The sequence below is a fragment of the Condylura cristata genome, unplaced genomic scaffold, assembly GCF_000260355.1.
Source record: "Condylura cristata isolate star-nosed mole 26May11 unplaced genomic scaffold, ConCri1.0 scaffold00010, whole genome shotgun sequence".
Lineage (NCBI taxonomy): Eukaryota > Metazoa > Chordata > Mammalia > Eulipotyphla > Talpidae > Condylura > Condylura cristata.
This window is the reverse complement of record NW_004567111.1, coordinates 34,143,629-34,157,683: the sequence shown is the minus strand read 5'-3', so window position 1 is coordinate 34,157,683 and position 14,055 is coordinate 34,143,629. Positions and strand designations below refer to the sequence as shown.

Genomic DNA, 14,055 nt, shown 5'->3' with positions numbered 1-14,055 from the left:
GTTTTCCCAGGAGTTCCCTTCTGGGAACTACCCAATCGCCGATTCCCTCGCAGTTATCTACCTTCTAGTGAGTCCAGAGTGTTTTCGTTTGGGTTAAAACTTGTAGTAAGTGAGTCTATAGTCTGTTTTCAGTCCTCAATTCCTATGCAGGCTTGGACGCGGTGATCTCGGCATCTTTACTCTGCCACCATCTTACCCTCTCCTAAATAAATTAAAAAAAAAAATGCAAATTCTAGGCATTCTCATGGCTGGTTGACTCTGGGGTAATACCTTTGTTCTCCCATTTTGTATCAATACACAGGTGAATTTTTATGAGATTATATAGAACTGATCTGGTACAACATGTCTACTAATGTCACCTAAATGACATGACTGACTTAAAATAGCTCAGAACATGGCTAGGGCCCTGAGTCTGAGATGGAAATATCAGTTCAAAAGTGTAGTCTCAAGAGCTTGGTAATGACCCAGTTGTTAGGGTTGGGGTTCTGGGATCTTTTTTTCCAGCCCTTCTTTTCCAGTGGCATCGTTGACTTCTTATTCTTCTTTCATTAAAATTCTCCTTCTAAACCTTGTTTGCAGGTACATTTTATTTACTGGTGGAGGGTGTTCTGGTATGAGAGGGCTAGTGTTTCTAAAAGATTGTTTGGAAACTCGTATATTTCTAAGAGACATGTATTTAGGACTAATTTACAGTGACACATTAGCTACAGATATCTTTTTTTCCCCCTGTAAATTAGTTTACCTGTTTATATAAGTACCTTCCTGCAACCTTCAATGTGGTGAAATTAGCATCCGGTGCTGTAAGCCATTTATCCTGTATTACAGGAAGACTTTTGCTTCTCAGAAAACATTTTGCTTATTTAGGTGCCATGAATTTATGCTACAAGGTTCAGAAATGCAGGCTTAATTGTTTATTTGGGGTTGAAAGCTCAAAAAGGAGCCTCCTGCAAGTCTCCATCAGGCCCTGTTCTCTGAAGCAGTGAGGCCCACTGCTGACACCCCTTAACTATTGGTGGGAAGGAGCTGTCCTTCTGCCTTATATTTAATTAGCAGGGCTCCTCTTTTGAGATCAAAATGCCTTCAAAATTTTTTCTCAGATGGAAAAACTTAAGGCCCAAGGACATCAAAGGTCACACTTTAGGCTGACTTGTCTCTCACGAGTGGGTTTTCCCCCAGGGTGCCACTCTCCTATTTATTGTGGAAAACACAGGAGTTCAAACTGTCATTAGGGAAATTGGTATCATTTAAAGGTGGATTAAATATTCCCCTCTTCTAAGCTGCTCTGGGGAGAGAACAAAGGCAATGTCAAGTGATGGCGGCTCATACAAAAGTGCTTCTTTCTTGTGTAATGGTAGCTGGGTAATAAGGCAGGCAGTTTTGTCAAGACAGCCAGGCACAACCACCACAGTTATTTCAAGGACTTTGAGTGAACTGGGTGGTTAGACTTCTGTTGGTCCTCAAATCATCAGGCTGGAGAGTCAGTTCTGATATCACTGTGTTTCAACTTCTACCTTTAGAACAGGGCTATCCTGCATGTCAAATCCTGAATTTAAATGAATGTGAAGCTCTGATGGAGAAACCTCTCTCCTCTTTGCAGCCACAGCTGGGCGGCCACCAGAGAGTTTTCAGGCTAGACATGTTTTTCTCCAACATCTGTCAGCTTAGCTAAATCAGAACTCCAAATGAACAGTGTAATACCCAAGATCATTATCTGGATTTGTGACACTCCCTCCCTCTCCTCCCTTGAGGATTTAGGATTCAAAATGAAAAACAACATTTGTAAGAGATCAGGAGAGGGAGGATTTTCATCTTTATTATTATTACTACTAATAATACATTTTCATTAGCATGGTTTTAATAATATAAAACAAGAAAATGAAACCTGCCCCCTGCAAGTCAACATGTTCCCTGGTGTCTTTTGCATAAGGTACTGTATCTTTGACTCATTCTATCCAAGATAAGCCTATTAATTAAGCTTTAGTCTACAGGTGCAGTCGACACAGATGTAATTTTCCACTCTGAGCTCACAGAAAACTTGCAGATGGGCTCTGAGCTTAGCACTTCTTTTTTTTTTTACAACATGGAAAGGATGTAGTCTGTGCTTCAGGTAGAAGGGCAGAGTTAATCCATGAATCAAACCAACAAATATTTATCGAGTGCCCGCTTGATGCTCATCTAGGTGCTGGTGTTGTAGAGGCTGCCTGATGAGGAGAGCTTATACCTTTAATGAGGAAACATGATTCACATTACAAGCAGCAGGACATTGTGGACAGAGCACAGCACCTGAAATTGGGCAGAGCTGGCTTAGAAATCCAGTTCCATAGCTGAAAAATGATATGACCTTGAAAATTTTAATTCACCTTGTAGATACCTAGTTTCTTTTTATTAAAATGGGATATTAATATCTTTAAGATTGTTGTAAGCACTAGCAATAATATTTGTAGAGTACCTGCTACATCAGAGACACTCCAGAAATACTGTATAAGATGGAATATTTTATATGTATAATAATTTCATTCCTAATAAAAATTATGCAAATGCTCAGGAGCAGGAGAGAATAGTGCCAGCCAGGATAGTTGGGTAAATGCTAAGCAGAACTAAGGTAGCACTTAAAAATGACAGACTCAGATTGTTAAAATGGATCTGAGAGGTTAACTGGTCCAGTGGACACTTCTTTTCCAATGTGGAACAGAGATTCAGATGAATGAAGTTAACTTGCCTGGTTGCAGGGGCCAGGTTAGATGATGAAACCTAGGGTCTTGCTTTTGGTGCTGTGTGATGATGATGGTGTATGTGTCAGGGTATCTTGTGAACTTAAAAAAAAAAACAAGACAAAACCAGGCTTTCAACAGAGTCTGATTTGGGAAGCTTGGAGTAAGTAGCAGGAATTTAGCCCATTGGTTTAGCCTAAATTGGGAGATTCAGTCCTAGTTCTTCCTCTGTCTTGCTGTGAGGTTCATCAGGCCAACCTTTTCATTCTTGGTTGTCTCATCTATCTCTTGAAGGTTGGCCGTGGTTGAGATTTTGTATACCTTCATCTCTCGTCATCACTCAATTACACCATTTCAGCTCAAGCTGGGATGGAAATTTGGGGGGGAGATCTGCCTTGGATATGAGGAGAGGACTAGCTAAAGTGGTAGAGGGAAGATGGGGCTGTGAGATAAGTCTGGGTAGGGAGATTTCCTATAAGGAAGGGAAAGGACACTTGGTTATGTGGCAAGGAGGTGGCTTCCAGGCGGAGAGTAATTGTGGGATGCGTAGATTTTAGACTACGCTTTTTAGAGACACAAACTTCCCACAAGGGGCTCTGTGCAATAGGAAGCCCTTGAAATGGCTGAGAGAGACATAAATTTGGGAGATGTTGCATACTGTATCACAGTTTCGGAGACTTATAATGCATATTGAGACCAATGAAGTATCTGATTTACTTTACTGAAACTGAAATGTTTTAAATTTATTTGATCACAGACCACTTAAAAAAAAAACCCAATTACTAATGTTCCATGGAACACATTTTGGGAAGTACAGTTATAGAAAACAGGGAGTCATTATAAGTTCTGACAACTTGGGGAAGTGATCATTAGAACAAAGTCTTAAGAAGAGTAGGAGATGAACTGGAATTTCTCAGCTTAAAGAAGAGAAACCTTATGCAATACAGCTTTCATTATATGAATTGGTATAATGAGGGACATGAGTGATTGTTCTTCATATTCAATGAGCATCAAGCCAAAAGGAATGGGTTTAAAGTTAGGTCTAGAGATTTAGGGGGAAGAAAATGAAAATCTTTCTAATAAGGGATATAAACTAGAATAGCTTATCTAGGGAAATAATATTTCAGAGTCTCATCCATTTCATGTAATAAAATCAAGGGATAACTTAGATAACAACTCAAGTTTCCTGCATTTTCTTCTCCAACTTTGCTATTCAGAGACTCTTACACTTAAACGGCAGCCACAGAGCACCCCAGGGGCTAAACAAAGATCCAGCAGCTCACACAACCGTAAATCTGGAAAGAGTCCAACATCTGGTTTAATTTCCCACCAAAGCAAGAATATTTTCTGCAACACTCCTACCCTGTGACCTTCAAGAATATGCTGGGAACTTCAGTGCCTGGGAAACCATTACTTTTCTAGACAGCTTATTTCATTTATGAATGGCTTTGATACTTAGGAGACTGCCTTACTAGAACCAAAATATATTTCACACATTTAGACCTAGTCATTTGTGTTGGGGTGCCATAAAAAATGCTTGTTACTTCCCCCTATTCGATGACCATTCAGATGTCCAAAGACAGATATTACAGTTGCACTAATCCTTTTTGAAGACACAGAGTCTAGTCCTTCAGCCATTTCGCCTAACATATAGTCTCTAGAACCTTCCCCATTCATCCAGGGAATATGTATTGGTCAACATCTGGGCTATGACCTCTTTATATCTTGGCAGAGACTTACTGTGGAAAGGTCATATATGTTGGGAATATCCCTGAGATGGAGCACCAGACCAATCCATGTCTGGAGGCCTGGGCTGGCAAGTTCATTGCTGCAGTTACATGTGGGATCAAGGGGCCACAGGAAGAAACACACCTAATTTAAAAATATGTTGATAAGCACATGCTTGTCAGGATAATGGACTCTTAGAAAGGAGCTTTGTGGAAGGATGTTAGGAATTAGCAAGGGTTGGACCTATAATTTCTCTAAGTTATTGAGGACAGTATCCTAAACTGCTTTGTCAACCAGATTAATGGGGTAAAATGTGGAAATTCAGGAGATTTCCCAGCAACCTCCTGTAGATCGCATCTCCTCATAAGTTACACCATCCTTAGGAACAGAAGGCAAGGTTTCAAAGGGCACTACATGAGAGTGTATGTGAGACAACCCTTCTGGAGATAGATGCAGGGTTGACTCAGTGATGAAACAAATTCTGTTCATGACTCATACTTGGCCCACCACCACTCCTCACACCTCACTAGCCTTGAAATATATTCATTTGTTCAGTTCTTTCTACTTCCAATAAGGTATTACATTAATCCATTTTTAATGTTTAACAGTCCTATCATGCCATTAATGAAAATAATTTTTTTTCTACAAAAACTACTATCAAGTTGTTCCTCATATAGTCAGAAATGCTTGAATCTAAATGCAGGATTTTATATTTATCCTTACTGCATTTAAGTTTATTTAAATGACTTGACTGATGTTTCTAGAATTTTTTTTCTGATGCCATGTATTCCTCTTATTGTGGAGTCATCTTCACTTTTGATAAACAGTCTTCCATTTCTTCCTCACAATCTTGGATCATGCTCATCAGTTAGGGATCATGCAGAGGGTTTCTCTTAAGTATAACACCAGTATAACTGTAATCAGTGCCTTGAAGTAAAATATGCAACTTGCTATTCGCTGAGAGAGTAAGACTAGGGTGATTCCATCTTGTTTACAAGGAAATCAGAGGATTATTGAAATAACTTATTAAAATCAAGATACATTATGTATAGTTTGACTCCTTGTCTTCTGCTTGTTTACCGTGGCAATTTGGATTGATGGGAAACCAAAAGTATATTCAACCAGATCAAGATGTTGTCGATACTGGTCTTACGCTCTCAGTAACATGCCCAGCAGTTCATTGTATAACAAGCAGCAACTGCTTTTCACAGCATAGAGTCCTAACTCTTTAAGCAGTTTACAATGTCTTAATTTTCTGGCTTACCTTTTTAGCATAGTTTTCTTTGTATTCCGTTTACGTTCAATTCTTTTAATAGGCCACATTCTCTAAACATCTCTCTGTCAACATCTTACTCTGCTTCCCAGCCTTCATTTGCTTGACAGGCTCTTGCTTATCCTTTAAGTTTATGTCCTTCCCCAGTGTCCCTCCCTGTTCTTTTGCTAGCACTTCCCACTTAAAGTATTCTTACCTATGGACTTCTCTCCCTTGGCTGTTAATTCCATGAGAACATAGAATATCTCTTCTATGGCTGAATAATATTCTTCATCCACGCACCCACAGATGGACATAGAAGTTGCTTCCATATCTTGATTATTGTGCAAGTAATACTGCATTGAACATGGAGCACTATATTCTTGCTAAATAGTACTGATTTTTTTTTTAAAGATTTATTTATTTGTGCATGCAGAACTGGGGTACAGGCCAGAGGCTCAGGGGTGGTGAGAGGCTTCACCAGAGACAGAGTGGGGAGCAGAACAGGCTGACTGATGAACAACACTGCTGAAGGGAGCAGCGGGTGGGTCAGGAGAAGTCTGCCACGCCATGTGGTCACCTCCGGGGCAGGCGGGGATCGAACTCATGCGGAAGTGGCTTTAGCTTCTCAGTGCTGTGCTTTAACCCACTGCGCCACCAGGGAGGGCTGTACTGATATTTTTAATTTCTTCAGATAAACACCTGTGTGGAACTGCTGGATCATATGGTAGCTCTATTTTCAACTGTTTGAGAAACCTCCATACTACTGTGTTGCACCAATTTAGATTCCCTTCTTTCCACATCTTCACCAAAACTTATTATTTTTTTTATCTTTTTGATAACAGGTGTGAGGTGGTATCTCACTGTGGCTTTGATTTGCATTTCCCTGATTAGTGACATTGAGTAGCTTTTTATGTAACTGTTGGCCATCTGTATATCCTTGGGAAATAAGTCTATTCCAACCCTCTGTTTTATCCTGTTTGTTTTTGCTATTGAGTTATATGAGTTTTGTATGTATTTTGGATATTAACCCTTGCCAAATAAATGATTTGCAAATATTCTCTCCCATTCAATATGTTGCTTTATTCCTTTTGTTGGTGATATCCTCTGCTGTGCAGAAGCCTCTTTATCTAATAAAGAAATGAAGACAAAAGTGAATGTGTAAAACATCTTTCCCAAGTTTCTCAGATCTAGGTCAGGGTTACCTGTTTGCAGTTGAATGCTCTCTGCATTAAGCTAAAGTCTTAGAGATCTCCATTTCACATATAAACAAACTGAAGCCTCCCCAAAGTAAGGATTTGCTCATTGTCATACTTTAAATTTTAAAAACAGACCACTGGCTATTTCAGTATATCCATATATTCAGTACATATTTCAGAAATTTGTAAAGTATCTTGGTGCCCTCTTAGCTCTCAGCCTATAGTTTATAGCTGATTCATTGAGAGACTAATATGCTCAGTGAGTTCACTGAGCATAATGCTCAGTGAATTAACTTAGAAAAAGAAAGACAGATATCATATGACCTCACTTATATGTGGAATACTAAACACTAAACACCAACACATTTTGCCCCCAATTCATGGATAGGAAGAAGATAGTGGTGGTGGCCAGAGGCAATAGGCACAGTGGCAGGTGAAATAGGTGAAACAGGCTGAAATATACTAACTTCCAGCTATCAGTAGTCAAGGGGCTGTTATATGCATCCTGGTGACTATAGTTGATAATACTATATTGCATTTTTGAAAGTTGTTAAGAGAAATGTTAGAAACTTTATCATCAGAAAAAATTATGATTGTGTATGGTGACAGATGATAACTAGACTTATTGTGGTGATCACTTTGTAATATATACAAATATTAAATGATTCAGGTGTTGTACACCTGAAACTTTAATTTAATGCTTTATTTTTTAATGATTGGGTGAGTGTGGAGTTGGAGAAAGGTGGCTATCGAGCAGATCATTTGATGCCTCAGTTTCCTTATTTATGAATTCCTCATTACTTCGCAGTACGTGGCTACATGAGTTAACTCCAGTAACGAGGGGGGAAGATAAAAATATGCCAAATTTCACATCTGCACTAAGGACATTCATAATGTTCATAGTCCTTTATCTTTCCAGCAACCTTTATGGTAGGCGTCATAAATCTCCATTTTATAGTAGGAACTGGCTCAAGGTCACAATGGTTGTAAAGGACAGAACTGGCTCCCCAGTGTGACAGAGCCCATGCCTCTTCCACTTCATCCTAAGGCTCCTACTTTGTCCAGTGCCCAGCATGGCACTAAGGCTCTCCACTTTTCTAGGTCCATGTCTGGCTATAGAATTGCTCAGCCCTGGAAAGGAGCTGGTGCTAACATGAGGCTCTCTGGCCTGCAGATGGAGCGAGGTCTGGCCAGAGCCTGCTGGCACTGTTGGCATGGCTGGCTTGAAGCCCTGCTTCCTCTCTGGAGCAGGGAGGGAGAGCAGGCACACACACATCCAGGCAGCGTGCATGGTTTATAAAAAGCCATCAGGCGCACTGTCCAGGGACTGCAGTCATTTATCCACACTTTTTCCTTGTAAAATGTTACTGACTGTTTTACACCAAGGGCAGTTTATCCTGAATGGGATGTACAGGCATTCAATTCACCTCTACTTTTTGCCAACTCTGCTTTTTCCTCTCCTTTGCTTCTGAAGTTATATATGGTTCTGAGAAAGGAAGCCATTTTCTATGTGAGGGAAAAAAAGAGCTGAGAGCTTTAAAGAGAAACCTTCCATCATAGGAAAGAACATTTGGTTGGAGAGATAATGCCTTTGTTTTTAAAAATGGAATCCTGCCTCACTGGTATTATATTCTTCTATAATTGACCCCATTTCCGGTCAGACGCTAAGAACTTTGCTGAGATGATCTGTATCTGTGTAACTTGTGAGGCTAAAATGGAGGATAGATATGATCAACTCCATTTTTCAAATGGGAAAATTGAAGTTCAAAGAGGTTAAATCACTCATTTAAGACCACAATGAAAGGCTGCTGGGGCAAGCAATTTGCCCCAGCCGCCTGGTTAATAATGGAGAAACAGAAGGAATCTCTGAACCGCATGCTCCTCCTCTTCTACCCCCTCTCCCTAGCCATCTCATGTCCTTCTTCCTCAGTTTGCCAAACTAGTTATTGCTATTCTTCATTTGCAGATGAGGAGACTGAGTTTCTGTGATACTAGAGGCCTGCTGAAAGTTACACGCTTTGTCGTTGCGAAGCAGGTCTCAAGTCTAAACTTGCAGATTCCAGTCTGCCTGCTTCTCTGCCTTCATTAGTACCCTCTACTTGCCTGCCCCAGCATTTGCAGAGAATCTAAATGTAATGGATTGCTACTGCGGAATGCCAGAATATTTTAATTTATAGACAAGAATAATGGGGTTCAGGTGAATGCCCTCTTCTGTATATTCTCTTTGGAACGAGGCTTAACTTTATTGTCCTTTCACTTCCCGTTAGTTCTAGCTAAAGTGATTCCATAATGACATATAAACCCAAACATGAGTAATTGATGGCAGCCTCAGGAGCTTGAGCAGGATAAAACCAGACCAACTAGAATCTCCAGGGTGAAGAATTAACATTTATTGGTTTAGTGAAATGAATTTATGTCCCAATAAAGCCAGTTACGGACTAGACACTGATTTAATGAGGTGCCTTCTATAAAAAGACCAAATATGAACCAGGACTAGGTTGGATTGTAACTGATATACTACCTACTAAACCAGTTTTGTTCAGAAAAATCTGTGAAATTTCCTTAATCCATGAAATTTGAGCTTAACTCATTCTGTTTATAGAGTAGGAAGTTGAAGGGAAATTAAATCAGCATTTCTAAAACTATGAACAGTACATTTGGTATGAGTCCCACAGGATCAGGACCCTGAACACTCTGGAAGCTTGGAGAAGGAAGATGAGGACAAATGCTACCATAAAAGAGAAGAAATACTGAATCTGAATATACATGGTAGTCTTAAATCTAGGGCATTCTTGCTCTGGGTTTATAAGAAAGACAGTAAGGAAGAGAAACAGAGAAATCAAGCTCTGGTGCCTTCTCTGTGGTAGGGTGACAGACAGGAAAGGACATCCTGGCTGTTGTCCCTTGGCCATTGGACAGTTCATATGTGCCACTGTAAAACCAGGTCTATTTCTGCCTTCACTCCCTATTCTCCTTCCTTCTTTGTTGAGAGAACTGAGTAATTGGTTTTCTTTGATAGTCAAATTCTTAGACCCCATATCTGAGTCATGACTCTTTCTTTTGTATCCTATATCTAATCCAGCAATATATCTTTTCAGTTCTACGTTGCAGATTTGCAAAATTTGCCCATCTCTTGCCATCCCCATCTCTTGCTAGCTCCCTAGTTCAGTCTGTATAGCTCCAAAGGCATCCTAAATTGGGCTTCCTGTTTCTAATCTTAATTCCCTGCCCCTCCCCCAAATTCCTTTATAATCTGGTCTTCACACTGTAGCCATAGAATAAAAGTAAGGTCCAGCCTCTTCTCTGCTCCAACCTGTCAGTGGCTTCCATCTCGCATAAAGTAAAGCAAAAGTCATTATTACAGGAACTTTACTGAATGCTAGGTGAGAGGCAGAGGCATAGATAGCAGTGTGCTCCTTCCCACCTCAGCCGTCTCACTGACTTTAGAAATGGTGAAGGAAACCACCTACTACGATGTTTTGGGAGTCAAACCCAATGCCACCCAGGAGGAATTTTAAAAAGCCTACAGGAAATAGTTTTGAAGCACCACCCTGAGAAGAATACAAATGAAGGTGAGTTTAAATAGATTCTTAAAACTTATAAAGTGCTCTGTGATACAAAGAAAATGGATTTATATAACAAGAAGGAAAACAAATCATTAAAAAAGGTGGAGCAGGTGATGGTTTTAGTTTTCCCATGGACATCTTTGGTATGTTTTTTAAAGGAGGAGAAAGGATGCCCAGAGAAAGAAGAGGCAAAAGTTATGCATGAACTTTCAGTAACCTTAAAGGACATATAATGGTGCAAAAAGAATGTTAGCTCTCTGAAAGAATGGAAGTGGTGACAAATACGAAGGCTGAAGTAGATAAGAAAGGAGTAGAATGCTGTGCCATTTGTCTGAGTACAAGCATGCAAATAAGAATTCATCAGATAGGACCCAGAATGGTTTAGCAAATTCAGCCTGTGCACATGTAATGCCAAGGCAATGGGGAATGGATCCTTTTTAAAGATGCATGTAAAGCTGCAATGGCCAGAAGATAGTTTAAGAGAAGATTATCGAAGTTCTTATATACAAAGGCTATAAAGAATGCCCAGAAGATAACATTCCACAGTAAATGAGACCAAGAACCAGGACTGGAGCCAGGAGATATTATCATTGTGTTCGATCAGAAGGATGGTGTTGTTTTTATTAGACGAGGAGAAGACCTTTTCATGTGTACGCATACACAGCTATTGAAGCATTGTGTGGCGTCCAAAAGCCACATCTGCTCTTGACGACCAAGCCATAGTAATCACTCTCATCCTGGTCACATTGTCAAAGATGGGGATATGAGCACCATTTTATCAGAGACCACATGAAAAGTGTTGCCTGACCAGTGCTTTTAAGGTAAACTTTCCTGAGAATGACTTTCTCTCTCTTGATAAACTCGCTTTGCTGGAAGAACTCTTACCTGAAAGGAAGGAGTTAGAAGAGACTGATGAAAAGGACCAGAGAGAACTGGTGGATTTTAACTCAAATCAGGAAAGGTGATGCCATTACAATGGAGAAGCTTCTGGGAACAATGAACAGCCTCCCAGGACGTTCAGGCCTTTCCTGGGGCCAGTGACTGACACTGCTGGCATTTTATGTGCAGTAGTGAATGCGTGAAGTGTGCTCACTATAATCAATGTGCTCATTGTTTGCAATTCTTTTTTTTTTTTTTAATATTCAGTTATAGTAGTGATTATAGTAATGTTTTAAAGGAAATGAAAAAATAAACTCAAATATAAAAGTTAAAAAAAATCACATTTGTGGCCAGCAAAGGCCTACAGATCAGGCCCTCTTCTGCCAACTTCCACTTTCTGACAGCAACTCCCGACCCTCATCTGCACTTTTCTGCTGTAGCCCTGTAGAATCCTTAGTGTTTTTGGAAGCCAGCAGAAGTGCTTCTGTCTAAGCTTTTCTTCTCGGGCCACTCTTCTTCCAGATATTTGTGTGGCTCATTTCCTTACCTACTGCTTAGTTTTGCTCACTCACTTTCTCAGTTGAAATCCACGCCCAACCCCAAACCCTTCCCAGACTCCTATTCCTCCATATCTAGCTTTACTTTTTTTTTTTTTAAAGATTTATTTATTCATACAGAACTGTGGTACAGGCCAGAGATGCGGAGGGTGAGAGGATTTACCAGAGACAGAGCGGGGTACAGTACAGGCAGATCAACGAAGTGCACTGCTGAGGGGAGCAGCGGGCTGGTCAGGAGAGGTCTGCCTCGCCATGTGGATCTCCTCCAGGGCAGGTGGGGATCGAACTCATGCAGAAGTGGCTTAAGCTTCTTAGTGCTGTGCTTTAACCTGCTGCGCCACCAGGGAGGGCCTCTAGCTTTACTTTTTAAAGAGTACTTTTTTTTTTATTTTTAAGAGCACATGATATCAAATTCACTTACTATTTTTAATTTTCTAACGCCATTTATATGTAAGTTTTTTTTTTTTAAGATTTATTTATCTATGCATAGAGAACTGGGTACAGGCCAGAGGTGGAGCAGCAGTTGAGACGGGAAAGGTCTGCTGTACCATGTGGATCACCTACGGGGCTGGGGATTGAACTCACTCTGAAGCAGCTGTGGCTAACCCATTGCAACACCAAGGAGGGCCCTGGATGTAAGTTCAGTAGGGGCTGGAAACTGTTTTTTTACTGTTTCAGTCCCGAATCTAGGATCATGCCTGATATAGTCAAATGTTTCTTGAATGAATGAATGAACAAATAAGGAGTCTGCTGAAAGTTATCCTAAAAAAGAGCTGTTGCTGAGTTGAGAAGCAGGACTAATTCAGTTTTTTCAGAGTCTGATTTTTTTGCAGTTTGATTTTTTGTTATATTTTGTTTTTAACTCTGGAAATAAGAGATGGTAAATTCAGTTTTCTGTGTCTGTGAAGTTTTAAGATTTTGTGTAAAAGAATTTCAATTAGTTGAAGAGGATTTTTATTTAAGTTATCACTGTTAAATTTCTCTCTTTGGGTCATCTTAGACATTTGGAACTTTGCAACGAAGTGGAATGCCATTTCAGAAAAATATACCCTCTCATAATGTCATCACTGATACTGATAAAATATTTGAGCACCCACTGGGTGCAGAGCACTGGGGAAAAAAAAACATTCAATGTGTGCCACATACATCTGTGCTGCTGTGATGCCAGATGTTCTTGTTGTGGGAGTTTTATGTTTCCAGTGCTTCTAAACAGGGATGCCAGATTTTATGCATTTAAATTAACTTTGTGAAGAGTGACTTATGAGTGTAAAATATGGTCAACAGTGAAGAAAGCAGAAAACATATTGGTTCAAGTGGAAATATCTTGCAACACTTGGGATTTTTTTTTATTATTATTATACATTGTCGGGCAAAATGTAGACCAGGAATGTCATCCTAATTCACATTTGTGTAGCACTGTGCAGTTTATCAAGTACTTGCTTACAACAGATCATGTCAAGTGTATGGTCACTGGTAAAAGATATAAAGGAGAGTAAAGGACTGTCTGTCCTTTGCTTTTTCCCTTAAACTTTTTCTTCAGAATGTTCAAGAATTACTCCCTGGAGTCACTCATTTGGGTATATACTTTAACATAGTTAAGGAAGGGAACCTTATAGGAATTGAATGAAAAGTGCTGTCCCTTTGTCCAGAACAATGGTCACATTCACTTGTATGTACCATTTGCCAGAGAGTTTGTCAGAGAGTTCATAAATTCCAAAATTCAGAGCAAGAATCTACAGGTGAGGGTTTTGTGTTTTCAGAGACCCAAATTAAGTTGTTTCTGGCTGAACAATCACATTAAGCTACAGATGTCTCCGACCAGGCTGGAATGAGATAACACCTGTCACATCAAGAACATGGAGTACAAGAAGGACAGACTCCAGGGGATTGTAGTACATCCCCTGAGTGACAGGCAAGGAGAATGTTGACATAGGTAGAGAGGACACAGCGAGTGGAGCAGGTCTCTCCAGAGACCAGCCCTCTCAGTGTAATATTTCTTCTGGGACACCTTTCCTCACTAGCTTCCAGCTGCCAAGCTTTCCTTCGAAGCTAGGAGAAACTTGTCTGTCTTCCTTCAGCCTTCTGCACTCAGTCATTTCTCCCTAGTGGCAGCCAATTGCTGAGAAAGTCCCAAGAGAAAGAGAGACTCCCATTGCAAATGAA

The 14,055-nt window shown here is 40.1% G+C and overlaps 1 pseudogene; it reads left to right on the top strand.

Moving 5' to 3' along the window:
• The first annotated feature begins 10,339 nt into the window (after positions 1–10,339).
• Positions 10,340–11,538, top strand: LOC101619600 (annotated as a pseudogene).
• The last annotated feature ends 2,517 nt before the right edge of the window (positions 11,539–14,055 follow it).